The sequence below is a fragment of the Paramisgurnus dabryanus genome, chromosome 23, assembly GCF_030506205.2.
Source record: "Paramisgurnus dabryanus chromosome 23, PD_genome_1.1, whole genome shotgun sequence".
Classification (NCBI taxonomy): domain Eukaryota; kingdom Metazoa; phylum Chordata; class Actinopteri; order Cypriniformes; family Cobitidae; genus Paramisgurnus; species Paramisgurnus dabryanus.
Window position 1 is genome coordinate 30,212,142 of NC_133359.1, and position 25,554 is coordinate 30,237,695.

The window sequence follows — 25,554 nt, forward strand, 5'->3', positions numbered from 1 at the left end:
GGTTGGCACGTATGGTCGGGTTGCGTTTTTCGCGCTTTCGTGTGTCTTGTAAATGGTATGCCATACATACCCGTTTGCCACTGAACCTGCATTAACGACGACAGTGGGGCTTCCGGCCTTAGTCAAGCGGGTTAGCACGTATGGTCGGGTTGCGATGTTTGGCGTTTTCTCGTGGTCTTGTAAATGGTATACAATATAGACCCGTTTGCCATTGAACCTGCATTAACGACGACAGTGGGGCTTTAGGCCTAAGTCAAACGGGTCGTCAGGTTTCATTTTCTCTTAAAGATCGGAAGGTGACCCTTATTTACCATATATACCTTCGCATTGCGCCCCCAATTTGCTAAATCCTCAACTGTGGATAATATAATTATGCCTCAATAGTTAGTCTGTCTGGAACTAAGCTGAGTTAAACCACATCACTGTGTGACACTTCAATACATATGAACGGCCGCTACGCTAATACGATTTTGTTTTTCTCTCCCTGTCTCGTCCTCGACCCCAAGGACAACGAGACAAACAGACCAAGTCCCGGTAGATGTGAAAATCGGCACACCTCTGATCTACTGGCCGCCCTTCAACGTGATGCCCAGCTGATGCCTGACCAACGAACACCGGCAGAACCCGCTTAATCTTTGCTAAATCTCCTTATCCGTTCTCCCAAGGGTTTTTCCCTCCTAGGACTTATTTTTCCTCGGATAAAAGCCCGGGGGGGGGGGTTTCTCCTAGGGGGTTTTTCACCCCGGGGAGGCAGCCTTTTTGGGCTTTACTTAGCTTCCTCTTCTAGACGTTACTTTAGTAATAGGTTCGCTTATAATATTGAGTCATAGCTGCAGCAAATTTAACTGCTTATGCTATCATGTATTTTGTTGTGCTATCTGTCGTTTTTCTGTGCTTTTCACTGCTTCTATTTATGTAAAGCTGCTTTGAAACAATTGACTTTTGTGACAAGCGCTATATAAATAAAATTGAATTGAATTGAATTGAATTAACCTCAACAATGGGCAGCAGGAGGCGTGAGAGTGCCGCGACACGCCACGGGACTTTCGCGATTCGTTTTGTGGGTGGTGTATCGCGATCGGTCGGTTCGTAATATCGTTACACCCCTATTGAATATACTAGTTCTGTTTAAACAAACCATGTTTACAAAGTCTTCAATTTTGCACCATTGTTACATCATAGGTGCATGGAATGAATCAGTGAAAGTTACAAACAGTTGAAGGGAATGAGGCTGGGGAATAACTGAAAGCTAATATTGATAATAGTCCCATCCCTACCTGACAATGTTTCTCACAACGCTGTGGCACATGGCTCTGGATGGGTTGCGGTCGTGCTGCATCATTTGGTCCACAAGCACAACCACAAAGGCCTTTCTCTCGTCTGGCAATGGTCTTTCTTCTTTTTCCACTCTGAGTCGAATGGCTGATGACACCTGGTCCCAGTTAAAACGAAAGTCAACATGCCATGGTACGCCAGGCTGTGAAGCACTTGACGTGCTTGGGGCAGTGCTTGGAGGGCTGGGCAACAGCTGATTTGGAGGCTGGAATGTGGTGCTTGGAGAACATGGAGTTGGAGAACATGGAATTGGGGAACTTGGAGCACTTGGATCAGGAGCAGAGACCAATTCCAAGTTAAGAGTAACAAGTCCTAGAAGGCGCAAAAACAATCAATTAATTAATTAAGATGGGGCAAGAATTAGGGCTATGGTTCAATAGACTGTGTGCTTAACTGTAGTCCTGCTCCAGTACTTTCTGAAGGAAGCTCATACATTGGTTTCCTGTCAGCACTATTGGATGAAGCAATTAGAATTTATTCACACGAGTGCCATTTGTTCAAATGTGACATAATGGGTTGGGAGAACACAGAAGTGTCCATTGACTCATGTTAAAAGATAGCTCTGATAATGCCACTTAACTCTTTCACCGCCAGCGTTTTTAAAAAAAGTTGCCAGCCAGCGCCAGCGTTTTTCATGATTTTCACCAAAGTTTAATGCCTTCCAGAAAATGTTGCGGAAGGGCGCCACCTGGTGGATAATAGCGGTATTGCGGAAAGACGGAAAATCTCGTCATTGGCGGGGAAGCGTTTTCTCTTAATTGACGAGATATATCGTCAATGGCGGGGAAAGAGTTAAAAAAACAATAGTTAAAATAACAGGCCAATACACAAATACAAACTCATCATAAAAGGGTCTGATAGTTTTTTTACTGCTATTGTTATTAAGTTTGGAAATGCATGAAAGTAATAAGCATCAGCTGCATTTATTCTACAGTCTTGTTCAAAATAATAGCAGTACAATGTGACTAACCAGAATAATCAAGGTTTTTAGTATATTTTTTTATTGCTACGTGGCAAACAAGTTACCAGTAGGTTCAGTAGATTCTCAGAAAACAAACAAGACCCAGCATTCATGATATGCACGCTCTTAAGGCTGTGCAATTGGGCAATTCGTTGAATTAGTTGAAAGGGGTGTGTTCAAAAAAATAGCAGTGTGGCATTCAATCACTGAGGTCATCAATTTTGTGAAGAAACAGGTGTGAATCAGGTGGCCCCTATTTAAGGATGAAGCCAACACTTGTTGAACATGCATTTGAAAGCTGAGGAGAATGGGTCGTTCAAGACATTGTTCAGAAGAACAGCGTACTTTGATTAAAAAGTTGATTGGAGAGGGGAAAACCTATAAAGAGGTGCAAAAAATGATAGGCTGTTCAGCTAAAATGATCTCCAATGCCTTAAAATGGAGAGCAAAACCAGAGAGACGTGGAAGAAAACGGAAGACAACCATCAAAATGGATAGAAGAATAACCAGAATGGCAAAGGCTCAGCCAATGATCACCTCCAGGATGATCAAGGACAGTCTGGAGTTACCTGTAAGTACTGTGACAGTTAGAAGACGTCTGTGTGAAGCGAATCTATTTTCAAGAATCCCCCGCAAAGTCCCTCTGTTAAAAAAAAGGCATGTGCAGAAGAGGTTACAATTTGCCAAAGAACACATCAACTGGCCTAAAGAGAAATGGAGGAACATTTTGTGGACTGATGAGAGTAAAATTGTTCTTTTTGGGTCCAAGGGCCACAGGCAGTTTGTGAGACGACCCCCAAACTCTGAATTCAAGCCACAGTACACAGTGAAGACAGTGAAGCATGGAGCATGATATGGGCATGTTTCTCCTACTATGGTGTTGGGCCTATTTATCGCATACCAGGGATCATGGATCAGTTTGCATATGTTAAAATACTTGAAGAGGTCATGTTGCCCTATGCTGAAGAGGACATGCCCTTGAAATGGTTGTTTCAACAAGACAATGACCCAAAACACACTAGTAAACGGGCAAAGTCTTGGTTCCAAACCAACAAAATTAATGTTATGGAGTGGCCAGCCCAATCTCCAGACCTTAATCCAATTGAGAACTTGTGGGGTGATATCAAAAATGCTGTTTCTGAAGCAAAACCAAGAAATGTGAATGAATTGTGGAATGTTGTTAAAGAATCATGGAGTGGAATAACAGCTGAGAGGTGCCACAAGTTGGTTGACTCCATGCCACACAGATGTCAAGCAGTTTTAAAAAACTGTGGTCATACAACTAAATATTAGTTTAGTGATTCACAGGATTGCTAAATCCCAGAAAAAAAAAATGTTTGTACAAAATAGTTTTGAGTTTGTACAGTCAAAGGTAGACACTGCTATTTTTTTGAACACACCCCTTTCAACTAATTGCCCAATTGCACAGCCTTAAGAGCGTGCATATCATGAATGCTGGGTCTTGTTTGTTTTCTGAGAATCTACTGAACCTACTGGTAACTTGTTTGCCACGTAGCAATAAAAAATATACTAAAAACCTTGATTATTCTGGTTAGTCACATTGTACTGCTATTATTTTGAACAAGACTGTACGTATTTCCAGATGTGAAGAAAACAGCGGTGAAAACCAACCCAGTTTTGATGTGTTTGTAATTCCAATTATATTTTTTTATGCCTATTATACATTTCCCCTGTAGCGATTCAGCGGGAGGAGGGGAATAACGTTATTTGAAAAACTATTAACCTCCGACTGAAATACTACGGGGATTCCCAAGGGAATCTTAGATTTTATATCAAAAGGGAATATTATGTATAATTAACTGTAATTAACTATACAAGTTTATCAGGTTTTACCTGGCGTAGCAGAATTAATAATAACAATTAATTAATATGTTCGTCCACCGAAGACATATATCCATAATCGTATATTAACGTCTAAGAAATGTTAATTTCATGGCCTTTAAAATTAACCTTCTCACTGATATACAGTGCTACTCGCAGCTTGTAGCTGGATCAAAAGGCAGAAATAGTGACTTTAATTTCGTGAGCATTGAACACAGAAACAATTCAATTGTGAAAATGCAAAACCGGTTTATTAACTACAAAACGAAGTACACACAACGACTAACTAAACATACACATATACAATAACATAAAACATAGATGAGAAAGAAAAGACTGAAAAGCTAGAGAGAGAGTAAAAGATTGGCAATTGCACTATTGCTTAACATCTGCACAAACCATCAGAAAATCTCTAAGGATCGCCTTAATTTTCATAAGGGGTAAAGCTTAAACATCAGCGAGTAGAACAAGGTTAATACTTGCATTTGTCTCTTTGTGATGTAGTACGAAGTTTCTGGTGCACGCAGGTGCGAGCAGAGAGAGAGAGAGAATCCAGGTGTGTTCGTAAGTCCGTTTGGTTGTTCCGTATGGCGGATTGTTCCGCGTAAATTGTCCGAACTCGAAGTGCAAAGTGCAAGCCAGGAAATAACTGTCCCGAAGAGTAGGACAGGGCTCAGAGAAAAGATGATGAATCCGAGGGACTCTGGGTGAGTCTCAGCGAGTTTCCAAACTGCGCTGACGGGTTACCTGAGTAACCGAGCGACTGAGCGCTCCTGAGTGATTGAGCGATTGAGCAATGATGGCTTGGGCGATAGGCCGTTTTATCCTTTCACGCGCCCAGCCCATTTTAGGTGAATGACCAATGTGCGAAGTGTTCGATCGCGCGGGGAAACAAGCCTTTGTTCTTTCAGACATCACATTTGCGTAATTGCATAATGATAAAAGTTTGTTTCCATAACTCTTCAAATCGATATTAAATGACATTGATGCGGCTTATGGTAATATGATACATAGAAATGATTGGGAAATAAAGAGTAGATTAATTTGATACTAGACAAGACATGGGTTTAAGATTACGTTGAATAATAATTTCATACCTAAGATATGAACCATGCTATAGTGAACAAAATCTAACTAAAGTGTTAACACACAGTTACATCACATATACATGATCATGGAGTAAAGGGATATAAAATATATATACATTTAAACAGCTCATTGTGATCTTTAAATGTGGTTTCATCAGAGACATATAGTCCGTGCCCCCCCTGCTGTGTCTCTGGCGACTGTCATTCGATCGGCTCTCAGGTTTCTCTGGTGGAATTCCTTTGAACCTCCTTTGAAGACTGCATTTGTTTTAATTGTTGCCCATTTTACACCCCTGATAGGTGGTAGATATCTGGGTGATTGTGTTATCAGGACACAGGGTTATCTAAAGTCACAATTTTAGGGCTGTTTACGATCCAGACGCCAAATGGCCTCAATCTGACTCCGAGCCATTTGCTACACCCCAACCCATTACGTCACACTGAACAAATGCCATTTCCACACACAAGGTCTATAAGCTGTGCTGCACACCTGAGATTTGTCACTTCATCCAATAGTATTTGACAGGTATCCAATGTGTGAGCTTGGGACTACATACAAAGTATATTGTCTATCAGTTGTGCATATGTTCTAAGGCGATAGTTCAGTGACATGAAAGAGTGAAAAGTGTAATGGGTTAACAGATTAATTTACCGTTCTTGATGCCTTTCATTAACTTCCGACTTTGGATAGGTTTGAGGTATTTCACCAGATCCCTTTCCTCCACCAAGGTCAGATCATCAATAGACTCGACCCCAAGCTCATCCAGCATTGTGGTAAGAAGCTCATCAGGGAGATCAGGCAAGTATGACCACACTGCTTCCTTGGCCTAGTCTCATTAAGTAGTGAATCATGAAACACTGTAATTACAAATTTTTGCCATCCCTACACTGTATGCATATTTCCTACTATAGTCTATTCAATCAACAAAGCAAATTAACGACAAAATCAACTTTATTTTAAGGCTACAAAAAAAAACACGTTTGCTATGATTACATAGCCTGCTCTACTACTCACATCTCTCCTCACGTATACTGTATCCTCACATTCCTCCCTGCTCATACTGCTTCTGGAAAAGAATGGTGGAGAGCAATAAGGGACTGATCATACACATTGTATGCTGAAAGAGGATAGTAGTCCAGTAGATCTTCCTGCTTAATGCACACATAATTGTCTTGGGCGACTCCTAGGTCACCGTACACACCTGTGTCACACAACTTTACAAAAGTATGTTTCTCTGAGACAAAATAAACTGAATTATGAACAACAATAACTAGCATAATCTTTCCCATCAGAAGCCCTTCATCACTGTTCTCTAGTAAAATGTACATCCCCCTTCTGTAATCTGTGCCTTTGACTGTAACATAGTTACAAGCCACTGCCGACTGTAACTGGAATGGACAACTGGCCACAGATGCCCTGATCCTGTCATTGTAATCCTCAACATGAAAATCAGTCCCCTTTTCTGATTGAACAAGTGGAGGGAACAAGTTTCCTGCACTCAAGTACGCTTGTAGAAGTTGGTGCCTCTCTGCTAGAGTTTTGCACAAATTCTTAAAATTGTGCAATTTTCTGGCACACTGTTTAAAAAATGTATGTTTGCTCTCAAATCGGAGTGTCCATAGGCGAATAAGTGGGCCAAAGTGAATGATGAGAGATGGATAGTGGCACAGATAATGGTGCTTTGGTCTGAGGGGGGCATTGGGGAAAAGCCTTGTCCTGTTGTCTATGTACTCCTCTATGAGGACTTTAAGATACGCAACCTGGCCCTCAGTAATGACCGGGCACAGATGAGCTCAACAATCTCCCTTAGCTGCAAAATTATTTGCCACACCTCATTTTCGCAGGGATCTTTAATCCTGTCACCCACAATGAGTGGGAGAAGTCTAAGCAAACACCAGTTCTGAACTGCATGCCCACTGAGCTTGTCGCTGCTGGGAGAGAGGTCTGCTGGTTTGTCCTTACCATCGTTAACTTCATATCTGAACTGGTTCTTGCACCTGTTTAACTGCAGGTATGTAAAATTATTATCCTCAACTAAATGGTGAATATACAAAGGAAGGTCATAAGCTATGACTCCCTCAAATAAGTCATGGCCTAGGCATGGTGGTAGGCCTGGCTGGCAAACATGAATATGTGAAAGCTGATTAAAAGGAGAGTCAAACTTAATGCCGCATACAGATTCAGTGGCAGTAGTTTCCTGCTCTTGCAAATCACTTGCGTATGATTGGGCTGTTCTTTTGGTACCACACGATAAAGGATTAGTCAGGAAATCATCTCTACACACCTCACAGTAACGACAAAAATAAGTAGACCGACTAAAGTTCTCCAAGAATCCCCCAATAGAATGGGATCCCAGGTTGTCTCCTGCAATGGCAACCAAAGAGCCCTTTAGTACAATGCCATCAGATGTGACTATTTCAATTCAATTCAATTAAATTTTATTTATATAGCGCTTTTCACAATTTGTGATTGTTTCAAAGCAGCTTTACAATAATAGAAGCAGTGGAAAGCATAGAAAAACGACATATAGCACAACATAATACACGATAGCAGCTAAATTTGCTGCGGCTATGAATCAACATTATAAGCGTGCGTATTGCTAATGTAACGTAAAGAAGAGGGTGCTAAGTTAAGCCCAAGAAGGCTGCCTCCCCGGGTTGAAAAACCCCCTATGAGAAAAAAACCCCAGACTCAGCAGGGGAAGTAAAAAAAGTCTTAGGAGGGAAAAACCCTTGGGAGATATATTTATATATACATTGAAACGATTAAGGAGATTAGGCGGAGGTAAAGCAGGTTCTGCTGGTGGTCGTTGGTCATGCATCAGCTGGGCATCACGTTGACGGTCTGCCGGTGAGTCAGAGGTGTGCCGACTTTCACATTTACCGGAACTGGGTCTGTTTGTCTCAAGTGTCCTCGGAGACAAGGACGAGACATGAAGAAAGAAAAACAAAACCCAATTAGCGTAGGGGCCATTCATATGTATACACATGTACATATACACAAACATACATACATACATACATATATATATATATATATATACTTATATACATATACATACATACACATACATACACACACACATACATATACGTATTGAAGATACGTCATCCCAGTGACAGACTCTGCACAGTTCGGTTTAGGGAGAACGAGAAAAATGCACGGGAAGGCGAATGTTTTAGGAAATGGATGCAGTGACGCCCTTTTAAGGACTGAAGTCCCGCCCCCGACTAGTGGGCTTAACACCACAAATCTATACCCACCGAGCTTTATTAAAATCCGGACGAGCAAGGGAGTAAAGGGGAGACGGGGACGTGACTGCGCCAGTCATCTCCCTGATGCCTGTCTAGGCTTCACAGTACTCCCCTACTCGACTCAGAAACCTCAACACCTCTCTGCTCCAGAATTTTAAGGTCCTCAATCAGGGGAGCAAAAACTTTATTTACCCCAAAATACTTAAAGTCCTGTTCCCTACATAAGAGAACAAGTTGCATCTGATCAATAGAAGATCTATTGTGAGACAAGATGTCAGTCAGAGTTAGGTAAACCGCTAAAACTTTGTGCTTTTTTTCCCTGAGCCCAGGGGGTTGACAACCTCAAAGGCATCTTGGTATAGTATTAAACCAAGTGAAGAAGGGTCAACTTTCAACATTGGATTACTTTGAAAGCCTTCTCCATCCTTGACATCCTGATAGACAGCATCAGTAGATGGTTGCAAACGTGTCATGGTATACTGTTCACGTAGAGACTCATTTTTGAAAAGTGTCAACAATGTCTCATGTATAGGAACATACTGAGCAAAACATTCTTTGTCATTTTCATCATTGCCTAAGAGCAAAGGAACAGGATGAACATAGTTAAAACACTCTTTAAAAGCAGCCTTCCTCCTTGCATCTGTACTGAGCATTCCCCTGTTATAGAGTGTGAGTAGATCATCTCTATTCATTTCCTCAGTGATGCTGCGTATAGTGGCCTGAAGGATTCCAAGTTCTTTTAGTTTCTCACTCAGAATGTTAAGGGAATTGGACAGGCCAAGTTCATGAGCACTTTGAAAGCCATCAATAATGGTTTGAATGGTGCTTGCTGGTAAGAGTAGCTTAGATTGCAATTTCAGGTAGAAAAGTGTAAGGTTTTGTTAAAATAGGTTTTCGTCGACAGCTAATGGCATTTCATTATGTTCCTCGGCAAACTCTGAATATGACTGACTGGGTCCTGGCAACGGCTCTGTAGCAATAGACTTGTCTAAAACAAGGTTATCTAAAACTGAATCCTCTGCACACCTATGTTTTCTGGAAATATGTGAAGCAAAAGTCATCACGTGTGTGAACGTGCAATCACAACCTCTAAATGGACATCAAGTTACCATTCCTTCCCTTATGTGCATCTTTAAATGCTTAATAAGAGAGGCCAAAGTGTCACACTTAAATGCACAAGCCTCAAGCAGACATTTCAAGGGTTTGTCAGGTGGTAGAGCTGATGTGGCAGGCAGTATAGGCCCAGCAGCCTGCAGGTTGGACCTATGCTGCCTATACATATGAATTTGCAGGCCCGTGTGTTTTATGTATCTTCGTGAGCAGTCAGGCACCCCACACAGGTAGTGATAATTGGGGGCATTGTTATGCAGTTTTGTGTGCTGAATGTATTTACACACATTCTCAGACACATGATTACACCCAACGAATTTACACTTGAACATTGTGGTGCGGTTCGCTAGTCACCTACCTAGTCTATTTCTCCTCACCCTTAGCCTGACACTGAACAGGATAGTTAGCCTGCCTGACGCTAAACAGGAAATTAAGCCTAGCCCTCTGATGACCTGGAAGGAAAAAGGAGAAATTACACAATCACAATTCATTGTAATGTAATTTGATAGTGGTATATGTATATATATATATATATATATATATATATATATATATATAATATATTAGTTATAGTTAGTTCCAATCCTTGATTCTGATATAGCTGTGCTTTATTCACAAAAAAACACGGCTAAGAGCGCTTCACCCAACGGTTCTATTTATCACTGCGCCCTTAGCAACCACATGTATCAGTTTGAGAACGGTTTGTTGTTTATATTTGAGCTTTGATGCAAATTACACATTGGAACTTTGTTGTTAACAGTCAGGGACACCTTTTTTCTAGCAGAAGGAATTCTAAATAAACTAAATAAAAGTTGCACTAGTACTTTTTTTATATTGTGTGATTAACGTTTTATAAAAGCAAAGAGGTACTCGAGGCAAGTGCTGTATCGTAAATAAGTAACGGCTGAAGGCGAAGCGGAGTACATACATACATACAGGGGCAGTTTCCCGGACAGGGATTAGACTAGTCCTAGACTAAAATAAATTTGAGAGCTATCCAAACTGAAAACAACTTACACTTTCATATCTTAAAATACATCAGTGCTGTATGTTTTGCCTCAAAATGGACACAAGTAATGTTTTTAGTAAGGCATGTTTGTTAAAACTAGTTATATTTCCTAATTAAACTAAAGCCTATTCTTGGCTTAAGCTAATCCCTGTCCGGGAAACCACCCCATAGTGTTTATTTCTGTTGCACTTTGAGATTGCTCACTCAATGTAAAGTGCATGTACAACTTTATTATTCATTCATTACAACAATTATTCATTTATATCAGAACAAGTGTGAACTCTAGGGTTAAAACTCTCCCGTTGTCAAACACGACATGAGACTAATTTACTCCACTTAGCTCAGTCATGTTGTAACTAACGTTATAGGATATTCGCTGGAAAAATATTTTTCATCGACCGTTTAAATCACTAAGTTAAACAGCTAACGGTTAGCCCTGCTAATCTATGATAACCTTGACTAATTACAGAAATGTGCACGCATAAATAGTAATGTTTGTCCCATCATTGTTTTTATAAACTTTACAAACACCAGATTTGTGTAAATGGTGATAGTGACGTGAAAAATTAATTTATAGCAAAACTCTCGTCATTACTAACTATTAGAAAATGCTTTGAGATAACTCTCAACAATTCCGGGCAGTCTTGCTAAAAAATTTTAACTGTGTCATGCGATAAACGTTTATTTGAAAGTAAATATAATAATTATATTAAATGGATGTATATTGGATGTAAGTGCTGCAAACATGCATGCTGCTCACCTTGTCCACTCAGCCCAGAGGAAAAAAGCGATATGACGGCGCCTTCAGTTCAAAACGAACATCAACCTCGTGCTCTTCTTCTTCTTTAAAAATTTGCAGCAGGTTAGACGCTTCATCGGCGTACTACTGCCCTCCTCAGGTCATCTGGATACTCCATTTAGCCAGTCATGTGCAAAAACTTTATACAAATTTTGTATTTTTTTTGTAACTCATAATTCTTTGGGTTAAGGATAGATTGTACATAAATGTTTTGGACTCCACATTCTTATAACTTTTAAATAATGTGCCGTCTTGCTGCATGATGAATAGTACACTCCATTATTATGGTTCACAGTTTCTTCCTGTCCACAACTATATCTGCCATCTGGATGTTCAAACTCGCGCTCTTTCTCGTGAAGCCAATAAGGAAGTGACTAAAACTGCAATTCATTTTTTTATTACTCATGCTTTAAAATTATATTAAGCCTTAAAGTTCTGCATAATTAGGGGCGTGGTCACGCGAGTGACAGGTGGATCCCTTACGAAAATTAACCCTGGTTTTATTGTGGTAAAAGTGTAGTAACCATGGTTTTTGGTGTATTGATTACTATTATTGGTTAATTTTCGTAAGGGATTGCTGCTGTTAACAATGCCGTCGCGCTAGGTGGGCGTGGCTTCAGCAACCAGCTCCCGTCTTTTTGCCCATTTTCGATTATCCGTGAGTGACGCGCGGTGAGGCGATGCCAAGATGGCGACGGCCCGCTCTGCACACGAGTTTCAAATCCGCTCTTGAGGAGTCTATGGGTGATGTCACGGACGTCCATGTTTTTATACAGTCTGGTTCAAAACAGTTCGGTTATGCCATGTGACTTCCCAGGGCATATTTTAATACAATATTTCACTGTAATAATACTGTTTAGTGCTGTGAAATCCTTCATTTTTTCACTGTGTTGCTGTGATATTACAGACCTTATTGTGATTTAACAGCATGTTTTAAATGGCAAGATTTTACTGTAAAATAAGAGTTAAATGCTGTAAAACGCAAGGATACTGTAGTTTTTACAGATATTTATTGTGATATTACAGGGAAACTTAATTACAACAAGTTATTGTAAAATAATACTGTTAATAATACTGTTTTGTGAATTGCTGGTAATTTCTAACAGTGTATGCGGATGATACCCAGCTTTACATCTCCTCACAACCTTTGAAACCCACCAGTTTTCTAAGCTAACAGACTGTAATAGTGATATTAGTGACTGGATCGCACATAATTTAAAATATAAAATCCAATAAGCCCGAGATACTTACTATTGAACCGAATCATTCCAAACAAAATAAGTCAGGTTACAAGTTGGCCATAGATGGCTGCACCGTGGTGCCATCTTTCACAGTTAAGAACTTAGGTGTGGTGTTCGACAGCAATTATCCTTTGATAGTCATATCTCCAATGTCTGCTGCACAGCGTTGTTCCATCTTAGAAATATCAAAAAATATGCCATATGCTGTCTGCATCAGATGCAGAGAGGCTTATCCACGCTTTTATGACCTCTCGAATAGACTATTGTGATCATTACTCGGGGGATGCCATGCAAATCAGGTAAACAAGTTTCAGCTAGTTTAAAATGCCACTGCAAGAGTGCTTACTCGAACTAAGAATTATGACCACATAAGCCCAATTTTGGCATTGCACTGGCTACCAGTTAAATATCGCAAACATTTTAAAATATTACTATCACCTATAAAGCCTTTAATGGCCTAGCACCCTTGTATATTAAATAATTACTATCAGAATAAAATCCATCACGTACACTGCAGTCGCAAAATTCTGGTCTCTTGATTATCTCTAGAAAATCAAAAGTGTCTAAAGGTGGTAGAGCCTTTTCCTACTTAGCCCCCAAGCTCTGGAATGGTTTGCCATCTGATGTCAGAGAATCATTTTTCATTCACAAAATTCAATAAAAAATTCCCTGATATGGGGCTTCTTCATCAGTGACATCACTTAAATGACCACTGACAACTGTTCTGTGTGACTTAAGCAAAAGGTATATTAGGGCCATCCCCATACGCCCACCGTCCGCATTATGTCATTTTCGTCATCAGGAGGGTCCATGGTTGTCTGCGTGATGCTTAAAATTTAAGACCTTGTGGACAGTCAACAACAGTGCATGTGGACCAACACCAGTAGATGACATGGCACCCCAAACCACCACTGACTGTGGAAATTTTACACTGGACCTCAAGCAACGTGGATTGTGTGCCTCTCCTCTCTTCCTCCAGACTTTGGGACCCTAATTTCCAGAGGAAATGCAAAATTTTCTTTCATCAGAGAACATAACTTTGGACCACTCAGAAGCAGTCCAAAAGTGAAACGCTTCTGACACTGTCTCCCAGATAGCAGGCGGAGTCGGCCCGAATGTGGCCTCATTATGGCACTGCTGGCGTGCTGCCGGCAACGGCATGCAACATGTCAGCCAAGTATGGGCCAGCTGTGGCAATGATGGCACTGGATCCATGATGGCAGATAACATTTGGGCCAGTTGTGGGTGGGAGGTATGTGGCCCAGATCAGTGTAGTGATTCTGGCCCATATCAGTCTAGTGATTGTAAGCCACATTTGATTAACAATAAATAATTATAAGAATTGAAGGATTTTCAGGCTATCTTAATCTTAATGTTAATTTAACTTTTATTAAATAAAATTTTAGTTTTGTATTAAAAGAAGCTAATATATTTGGACATGTTTGTCTACATTTTAATCACATAAACATGCCTTCAGATCATAGGTCAAGATTATTTTGTTCAAATGACCCTGAACTTTCAGAATATTTTTTTTCTGAATTTAAAATTTTTGATAACGTTGCTTTGAGAAGCACGCCATGGATCAATTCGATTTAAACTTGCTTTTGCGGGATTTTCATTGTAGCAGGAGTTTATTCCTGCTGAAGATTTCTGACTTCAATGACTGAGTAAAACTATCATTGTGTACAATCAGATGTTAGAAATGCACGATATATTTCACTGTGCTTTTGCCTGCCGAAGTGTTAAAAAAGATCAAATCATTGTGCCAGTTAACCTTCGCGTTACGTTAAGGATGCGCAGTTTATTATGCAGTGCAACAAGAACCTACACGCGGATGACATCAAAGTACTGCGAGAGCGACTCGAATGATCATGGGCAGGACTCTGATTTCAAATCACTCTCGCGGTATTTTAACGTCATCCGTTTGTCAGTTCCTCCAACGCAGCATTACGTCGAACACCTTGTCAAAAATGATTGAGATGGCCAATTAAATAAAAAAAGGCGAGTGCCACTGGCCAATCACATAACAGAAGTCAATCAATCATAACGGACACGGATTTCAAAGGCAGCAGGATGAAAGATAACCAGTAAGTACCTGAACTTAAATATTTAAACTTTTTCAATCATAAAAATGTTTTTGTTAAAAGTCTAGCAAAAGTATAAAGGGATGCAAACGTTTACGTGATTCAGGTGTAATGTAATGCGTTATATTGCCCGTGTGACATAAATTGATATTAAATTAGCTTTTTTCTATAAGGTTAAGAATTACTGTGATCATATTATAATGAAGTAATCGAACTTGGTTATCTGGTCTTCCTGATGTTAGAAGAACATTTAAAAAAAAAAAAACAATATATATATATATATATATATATATATATATATATATATATATTTAAAATGTATTTCTGTAATGTTTAATTTGATTTTTTTGTGAAAGTGTATCAGGTCTGTGTTCATCAAGACATGAAGACTCTGGAGTGGGACAAGAGAAGGATGATGGGTTGTATATTCGAATAGACACATTAAGGTAAATTAAATATTTTTGGCCCATGTTTGCATCTTTGTGTTTATATATCAAAAGATTGCTCTGTGATTTCAGTGAAAGCTGATAAATACAGAGGGCTGGACAGTGGTTTCATTGATTAAGTGAGTAAGAACTGACCATAGCCTAAAATTTATTTAGTTACCCGAATTGCATTGTTGAATACAAAGGAAAATGGTAAAAATACAAATATTTTGTATATGGAATACTGTCTATTTTCTGTTAATCATCTGCTGTGTTTGCTTCAGGTAAAGAGGTGAGACAAGGATGCTGACAGGACAGGAGGAGGTGACATTCAGGTTAGTGACAGTACATCAGGGCCACCATTTAATTTAATGTTAATTTGTTTGCTTCCAAAATCAATACTTGACAAATCTTTAGAATTATATCTGCAAAGCTGAATTTCTCATAGGTGGATAAAGTATGACAGCAATTGTGAAGACCTTAGATGTCGTGCAGTATATGGTTCTTCTCATAAATTGATGTTTACTCACTCCTCTTTATATTGATTTGACTTAATTTTCTTGGTAAATAATAATGGGGATATTCCTAATATAATATATTTTAAGTACATGCTTAGAACATATCTCATTTGCTTTGTATCTAAATGAAAAGTATGTCTTTAAGGTCTAAGCAAGGTTTCATTTTATTTAGACATTCAGCGCAGACATTTTCATCCAAAGCAACTTAAGGAAGAAAACAAGAAGCAGTTCATCCTAAAAGGTTCATCTTCTAATTCTCTATCTAAATGTTTTAAAGTATATCATTATGCTTTTAATTACTTTATTATATGGCTTTTGCTTCATAACATTTATTGATTTGCATCTGTTTTCTTTTATATAACAGTGGGCTGTTGTAATGTTTACATCTATGGGAAGAGGAGCTGAGAAGAAAAGTGAGGCTGGAAAGCAGTACTTCTTGTAGAGGAAAATCCTGAATAGGAACACTTTCTCATACACATAGATTATTATTAGTGTTTGATATTTTTTTCATTTTTATTAATTGTATTGTTTTAATTTTTCGTTTTATTTGAAATTACCCAAGTTAGATTCATGCTAATACTTTAACTGGAACTTGTATCTTTGCGTGAAGCTGGATGTAGAGTTGGTTTCACATACACATTAAGTTTCTAAATAACTTAACTAACTTTTAAGTTCAGTTTGGTTTAAACTTGTATTTACCCATGGTAATTCATTTAAATTTCAATTCATGCTAATATATTAATTTCAATGAAAACTTCTGTATTTGTGTATAGCTGGTAAATTGGGCAAACTACGTTTCACACACAAATGTAACTGTCACAAAGTTTTTTTTATTATCAGTTTACTAAGGATGAAATTGCTTTGTAATTTAAGTTGTTGGTGTTAGATTCATGCCAATAATGTATTTGAACAAACAAGTATTTTTGTTTATTGCTGGCAGTTTATACTACAGTAGAAGAGTTTTAACACGTACAATGTTGAAGTGTTATTGACTTGTGTGTTATTTATTAATAAAAGGCAAACAATTTGAAAGTAATTTTTCATGTGATTTATTTATTAATATAATTTGGGCAAGATTAGGCTGAGTTATGGCTCAGTTTTGGAAGTTCTGGTTAAATGCTGGTTTTAATATGGTTGACATATGCACTGTAAACCCGAATAAGTTGGAAATACTCAAAAAATTTGAGGTAATCAGTTGCCTCAAATCTTTTGAGTTTTGATGATCCTGATTTTAATTATGCAGAACTTATAAGTTTTGAGTTTCTGGTTCTCATTTATGTTAATTGGACCTAACTGAAAGTACTAAGTAAGTTAACACAAACATTTTAATTACTACACAGTTATATTTTGAGTTCTTGCATATCAAACATTTTCATTACTACACAGTTATATTTTGAGTTCTTGCAACTCAAACATTTATTATAAAACGGGCAGTTCTGGTTCTTCATTCTGATTGGTTGAAACGCGTTCTAAGCCGTGATAAAATACACTGGTAACCTCACGGTTCAGACCACATTACATAAGTATCACTGCGCCACTGTTGCTGCGTACTGATTTATGAAAATAAACACCACAGTCTTTAATCATATTTTTAATTTGTCTACAATTGCACAATTAATGGCGATATCCAGATAAATGTCAATAAATATTTTTGCGTCATCTCGTCGATAAAGAGAAAACGTTGTCTGAAGAGTTTATAACTCAAGTTCATACGTCCGCTATTATCCACTGGGTGGCGATCTTACCCAACTTAAACACTGACGCATTCACTCAACACTAAAAACACAGCGTGTAAGTTTTGAAGGCTCAATCTGATCTCTTACATAAGTTCTTCACAAAAATTGAATTATCTCCGCTTTTAGCTAAAAAATTTGAGAGGTGATAAGAGAACAAATGAAGGTAGGATGAATGAAACGTTTTTTTTTTTTTTTTTTTTTTTTTTGAAAGCGGATGGTCTGTTCTTTCATTTGATATTTTATGTTTATTTAAAGAAATAATTTTTCTGCAAGGCATTAAACTAAATCTGGGTGGCAACTTAAAAAAAAACGCTGACGGGGAAAGAGTTCAGCATGCTTCCAAGCATATTTGATCATCACTTCAACAGTTGCACAATATAAATGTTAATGTATAAATTAGATAAATGGTGATTTATAAAATAAACACCACAGTCTTAAATCATATTTTCATTGTGTCTTTGCTGCATCTCTGTTGGTTTGGAACTGCGCTCTGTTTCAGTCACACTTGATTCTGAGGAACTACTTTGTTTGGCGGAAGAGTAATATTTGTACTAATATAATTACAACTTATTTGTGTTTTATTTTATAAAATCCCGCTAACGTTATGCATATGAAGTAACCGTTTTATAAACGCAATAAACCCCTTGAAGCGTTGGGTTACCAGTGCATTTTATAACAGCTAAGGGGGTTAGCTGTTATAAAATGCATTTTATAACCCCTTAGCTGTTATAAAATGCACTGGTAACCCACTGCTTCTTGGGGTTTATTGCTTTAATTTACTAAACTTGTGTATTTTGAGTTCTTGCACCTGAAATATTTCATTATCTAAACTTGTGTATTTTGAGTGCTTGCAAATCAAATGTGTCATTTACTATACTTTTCTATTTGAGTTCTTGCTAAGCAAATTGTTTATTTTCTATATCAAGTTAAATCAACTTCTAAAATCTTTATCAAAATGCTTCAGCAATTTCACAGAAACACATGACATGTTAATAAAATATTGGCAATTTATTTCACAAAAGGATTGCTCCACAGCAAATTTCATACATTTAAACTAGCATGAGACAGTTGCATTAAACATCTCTCTTAAATTTACAATGTGAGACAATCTGCAGTCAAAAATTAAAGTCTGTTTAGCAACCCACATAAGTAAAGTTACCCTTTTAATGGGTTCGAGGTAACATAACTGTTTAACAGCATTTAATATTTTCAAGTCAAAAATTAAATTCTCTTAGCAACACAACATACCTTTTAACAGGCTCTAACTGTTTAACAGCATTTCATATAAAATGAGAAATGAGCAAGGAATGCTTAACAGCCAACTTCATATATTAACACCACACAGTTGCATTAAACATGACAATTTCTTAAACTGAACCGGTTTGTTAATACAATAACTTGTCAATAAGAACTAAGTAGATACAAGTAAAAAAATCAAAGTAACATCAGTTAGATAACATTTAAGTAACTCTTTTTGTCTTTTGTGTGTGCTGAGGTAGTACAAGTTATGCTTCACATCAACTCATTCTTTAAGGTTTGCAGGCTAGGAGACAGTTTCCTCATCTTCCATGCCAAGCAAAAGTTTTTTGCACAAATACAAATGTTTTTGCAAGTCCTTTAGGAATATGTATATGTGAAAAGCATACAGGAATCCAAACAGGACAAGAAAGGCCTCTGGAAGTTGGTTGTGGGTGGTGACCAATTCTTCCTCAAGAACAACAGAGACATTCACTGGGTCACTATGCATTTGGCCATTAGAGCTTTAACGCACAACCGTATATTGCTCCAGTGGCTCTTTCTCAATGTGCACTTCAGAATCTTCAGAAGCTAAAAAATAAGGAACAAAAAAGATTAAGAACATGAAAATGATGCTGCCAGAATTATCCGTTACATGGCTTCTGTACAGGTGACTTTTGAGTTCACCGAATGTGTGAAACATGCAGGGGCAATCATGATACATACATGGAAGTGGACTTATTTTTGAGCAGTGTCTATGTTCTAGTCTTTGGTGTCTGAGGAGGTGGAGTCTTGAGCGATGAATCTTTTTACACCCTGCACTCCCAGTCTATCATCTTATTTGAAATCTGAAAAGAAACATTTACATGGTTAAAAATTATGATTCAAACAGTAATAGCAAGCAGGATCTAAAAATAAACAGGTAGCAAACGCAACAATTCTCTCTCATTAAAACACATACATTGACAAATGCAATATAATGCATATTAATAGTATACATATGTGTCTCATTATTCAGTTAATCTATGGAAGAAAAATAATGACAAAAGTTTTTCAATTAAAATAGCCTGTTGAATTGTACTACCTGAAAAAAAATGCATTGTATTAACCGTACTTGAATTTTAATGCATTGTATTTTTATGTTTTTGAATTAAAACAGCCTGTTGAATTGTACTACCTGAAAAAAATGCATTGTATTAACCGTGCTTGAATTTTAATGCATTGTATTTTTAGGTTTTGCATTTTTAAGGGCTGAAATTCAACATGCGTGTATATTTTCTGTATTAAAAATTCAGTAGTCCACATTCACCTTTTAGATTTCACTTTAAAATATTCGGTCTGTTTAAAAATACAACGTACGTTGAATGTTGCGTTATATGGTTCTAATGAAAAAAATATTCCCGAGCAGCTTTCAGCCATGATCACTTTGAGAACTTTTTTGCAAGCAAGTGGAAAACGTATTTTGAATAACAACACGTTATAAATATGTGCTGCGCGCTTTCCTCTCAATAACATAAACACACAACAAATTTGACAGCGGGGTAAAAAATAGAAAGGAAACATCTGATCACAGTGATGTTGTTTGATAGCCTACCAGCTCTCTAACTCAGCACTAAGTCATGCCATGTTTATTGCTACACTTTATACAATATAGTCTATTGCTTTTAGCAACAAATAGCCTATCACAGGGGTCGGCAAGTAACTTTGGCCGCGGGCCAATATTTTTTTTAGCCAGTAGATGGCGGGCCAACTGCTGTTGGCACACTTACGTCTTATTTTGAATTAGCCTAGTATAGGCTATCTGATCTTTTGTCAAGAAACATTGTCTTTATTTCCTATTTAAAATACGAAAGACGGCATTAAAATGGCTAAAAACATGGTTATGGGTCTGTGTATCATTCGTTCAATCGTTTTTTTTATTAAAAACAAAAATGAAAAAATTAACCACCACGGGTTTTCTGATTGTGTGCTCAGATAAAAAATTAATTACTGGATTAGACATTTTTTTTATTTAACACCTTTATAGGCATAATATATAAATGAAATCATTTTAAACAGATCAAGTACTATTAGTGGTAACATTACAGGCATTTATGCTCTCATGAAAGACTCTTACAGTCCGACTTTTGAACTGTATTCCTTTTTTTATTAATATTTATCCGGGACACACACATACACACCTAAGGTTTAAGGAGGTCTCCGCTTTTTGTCCAGCTCCGACAAGGTTCTATTCAGTAAACCTGCTTAAAATACACTCTGTGTTCACCCGCTTTATTTCCCGACCTGACGGGTCCGCAAAACTTAACGTTAGATCTCGTTCCCAGAATCTCAAATTCAATGTAACGAAAAAAGAGAGATGAAGTAGCCTATAACAATTATAAATGTTATACAAAAATTGTGTTCGTGCCAATATAAATATTATTTTAACATTGTATTGTTAGCAGAGAAAAAATGTGACAGAAAAAATAATGAAATATAAATAATAAATTAAATAGGACAAAGCATCTCACTCAAACCGAAACCATTGGTTGCAGATTTGCTGTTCAAACAAATTGCTGAAAATCCTCCTTTGCCAAATTTTTTTTTTAAAAGGAGGTAAAGATCAAAGAACTATGCGTTAGGAAAATTAATAATGGCTTTATTTTAATAGACATGTAAAACCATATTTTGGCGGATTACTTTCATTTTATAACGAATTTACCTGCCCATTTAGTCTTAATAATTAACGGTAAACGAACTTGACTTGCTGTCGAACCTAAGGTCGGGCTCGAGCCCCAAGTTCAAGTAACAGAACAGAACAGTAGATTCCTACGTTAAAAGTGTAATAGTTAAAATATTACTGCAGTAAAAGAGTTTATTTTATCATATTTTGTGTAGTGGTTTCTAAATGCCTGCAATTACTTTTCAGTAATTTGTAATGTCACGGAGTTTAACGTCTTCACGCGTGACGCATTGACATGATTTACGAGGTAAATTTGCAAATGATTCATGAAGTCAAACCTCTGCAATTATTTGATTGATTGTGTTTTAGAAGTATGTTCAAAATCTAATGACAGTTATGATCGCGGATGCGCTGGTAGAGAAAGAGAACGAGAAAGAGCGGCCGGTTAAGATTAAACTAGCTATTATACGCATTTTTTCAGGACATTCTTGCGAGCCGGTGGCAACTTGTCCACGACGCAAATATTTTTTTAGCAGGTAATACATATTATTTGTCAGTGTGTTATACGCGAATAAATAATAATAAAATGAGAAATGAGACTTACCGGAAAGGTTTCTATTCAAACCCTTATTCAAACCCTTATTAAAATGTAATCTGTTAGTACCTGATCTGTTTAAATTTATTTCATTGGTATATGTCTGCTAAGGTGTTCAATTAAAATTTGTCCGAACCCGTTTTCATTCATTTTTGTTATTTTTGATCTGAGCGCACATTCAGAAAACGAGTCGTTTGATTTTAGTTCAGGAAATAAATAATAGAAAAATAAGTCGTTTTTCTTTCTTTCTTTTTTTTGGTTTTGATTTGAAAAAACGAATGAAGGAATGATACACGGGGCCATTTTTGTAAACTGTTATTTTAAAATAAAAAAGAGAGATAAAAAAAAACGGATTTCAAATTAATCCGACGGGCCAGAAAATATTACTGGCGGGCCACTTTTGGCCCGCGGGCCGCCTGTTGCCGACCCCTGGCCTATCATAACAACCTATAAGCCTACTGTGTAATTGAGACATTTATTTAAGAAATGCATTAAACGCAGAAAGAATAGGCTGCGGAAATATAGTGGGTTCACTATAATCCACACCACAGACATTCTTGGTTTGCTTCTTATTTATTAAATCGAGGCAATTGTTTGATTAAACATTGATTAATATTAAGATACAATTTATACAAAACGAAATTCACTTTAAAGAAAGTCTTTCTACAAAACAAACCTATGCAGGGCTCGCAAAATCGCTACCCCGACGTCCCGAGTAGTATTTTTTACATTTCTGATTGGGCGGGCCAGCTGTCAATCTGGGCCCGCCCATAGCTCCGCGCCTGCCTGCAATTAGTTTCATTTGCGATATCAAATGAATGTCTTCATTTTATTCATAAAGTCATACCTTTGCAATTCTTTGATCGATTGTGTTTTAGAAGTACTGTATGCTTGAACTCTAATGACAGCAATGTGATCGCCGATGCGCTGGTAGAGAGAGAGAGAGAGAGAGAGAGAGAGAGAGAGAGAGAGAGAGAGAAAAGAAAAAGAGAGAGCGCGGCCCTGTATAGAAGTGGATTGATATGTTATTTGAAGTCGGCTCGTAAAGGACAAAACACCTGATTAAACTATAAAGTAGCTATTATACACATTTTTTCAGCATGTTCTTGCGACCTGTGGCAACTCTGCGGTAGTGGACTCAGTTTGCAAAACCATTGCGAAAGCGTGTGCACTGTTTATTTATTGTTTATGAATTTGTGGATATGGATTGAAAATCTGAGAGCACTGATTGTTTAATTGTGCGTATGGTTTATTAATCCGCGCGCACGATTTGTAACTTGAACAGTTCAATAATCCGAGTATGGTTTATAAACTGAGGTGACGAATTACAAAAACGTGTCCGTTTCTCGTAGGCATAAGAAGATGGTAGATTGCCACCAATAAAATCTACAATCCACTTAGCTTTTGAGAAACGAAGCCAATAGACCAATTTAGAGTAGACGTCACAGTTACGTCACTGCAAGCTGCGCGCGCAATGCGGTTGCAGAAAAACAGTGGAAATGAATTAGACACGAGTGAAAAGAGCAAGATAACTCACTGGAAAATGTCCGGTTGTGCTGTTAAGTGTCAGAATAAGAATGCCAAAAAAGATGGCTTTCATTTTTATAGAATACCATCGTCAAAGACATCATTTGAAGATAAACGTAGGTGTTTATGATTACATTAAGCCCTTAAACGGACAGAATGGAGCGAGGAAATCATCTGGAAATCTTTTAATAATTAGAATAGAAAATAAGTAGAGAAGATGTCCGGTGTTCTGTCGAAGTCTGTTCCCCCCATGTGTTTCTTATAGCGTTTTTATCATGTTACAATTATAATTTACTAAGAAAGAAATAATAAAAAACAGGAAAATTATGAAATATTTAATAAACGCTATTATATATAATACATGATAGTATTGCTTTTACATGTACTTTAGCGATTCAGACTGTAAAAATAATTGATTTAGCAAAAAAGAACAATACATATACATTACATACATGCATATCAGTAGCCAAGCCATTTAAACTTTTTATCTATCTATAAAAATAAACGTAATGTGATTAAAACGCTATAAGAAACATTGCACTGAAGGGAAACATAAAGGAATCAGACTTCGACAGAACACCGGATCCATAAAAATCACGGTTTAATGCTAAAACACTTCACAACCCTACTGCGGAGCAGTCACTTTCTGCAACCAGTTTGGCTCCGCCCAGAAAAAACGTCATCTCTGTTTGCAAACACGAAATTGGTCTATAGCAGGCAGAAAGGCCCTATTTAATTTTTATGGCATTTAAAAACCGTTTAGTATCCTGTCAATAACATAACCAAACAATACACTCTCTGTATGAGTGTATTACAGTTGTTCTACTAAAACGGAACATAAAAGCCAACATTCATCACTGCAGTGGATAAATCATCTTACATGTACAAAGTTTTGGCGAACACGTGCACCACCTGCTGGCCAGATCGATTAACAGCAGATGAGATTATACTCGGTGCTCTACTGCTTTTCCTGCAGTTCCCGGATGTTAAATGTTGAAATCTGTACTACTGAATTTTTGGACGCGAATTTAAATGGACTGAAAATTGCCTGCTGAATATTTTACGTTGTATTTTTAAACAGACCGAATATTTTAAAGTGAAATCTAAAAGGTGAATGTGGACTATTGAATTTTTTATACAGAAAATATACACGCATGTTGAATTTCAGCCCTTAAAAATGCAAAACCTAAAAATAAAATGCATTAAAATTCAAGTACGGTTAATACAATGCATTTTTTTTTCAGGTAGTACAATTCAATAGGCTATTTTAATTCAAAAACTTTTGTCATTATTTTTCTTCCATATTAATCACTTAAACAGCCATGTGCACAACGATTCACATTAACCACTGTTTAATACTTTTAGACCAGTCACTTAACACATCGACTAATAGTATAAACACAAACTAAAAATCCTGATCAATACATATAAAACTTGCATTGCCATAACCTTAATATACACATCATTAGAAATTATCATTTAGACCACAACCATTACTCTCAAGTTATCGTCACATGGGGGGGTGATTCACGTGCGCCACGCGTGACCTACTTTTCATTAAACACAGTTTAGCTACTTTTTAACTAATAAAGTGCATAAAACAAACTCATAATAATTCCCACAACAGTCACTGAAGCATTAAAGCAATAAATAATAGGTTTTCTAGGGGTTTTACCTGCAATAAGGGAACAGGTATTAGAGACAAACAAACACGCTGAGTTTCCCTCGATCAGTGTAATTGTTCTATGATACTACAGGAACGCGTGCTTGACCCTAGTCACCTGTCCACGCCCCCTACTGGAATCTTCCAGTACTGCAGTCACTAAATTCCCTAGCCAAATATGGTATTACTCACAAAAGACAGCAACAATCTGACAACGCATCTAAAAATATCATATTTACATCACATCTAACTGTTAAACACAATTACGTACATGAAAAGTAAACATAATAACATAATGGCCTTTAGAATTGATACATTGAGTTTAAAGGTGAGACTTACAGCACCCCATGAAGCGACCGATCCGTCATCTTGAGGAGAAGAACTCAACGCGAGCAGATTACGTGAACACGGATGACGTCAGACGTAAAATCTCTAAACTGAGGGATTTTAAGTTTGAGTACATTAAAG

General features: G+C 37.4%; 1 long non-coding RNA gene across 1 annotated transcript; it reads right to left on the bottom strand.

The window, feature by feature from the left end:
* Positions 1–18,517: 18,517 nt before the first annotated feature.
* LOC141281508 (uncharacterized) lies at positions 18,518–25,554 on the bottom strand. The gene is made up of 3 exons (XR_012335871.1): positions 25,426–25,554; positions 19,366–19,487; positions 18,518–19,230 (listed from the first exon to the last, which is right to left on the bottom strand). It is a non-coding gene; the product is annotated as an uncharacterized lncRNA (long non-coding RNA).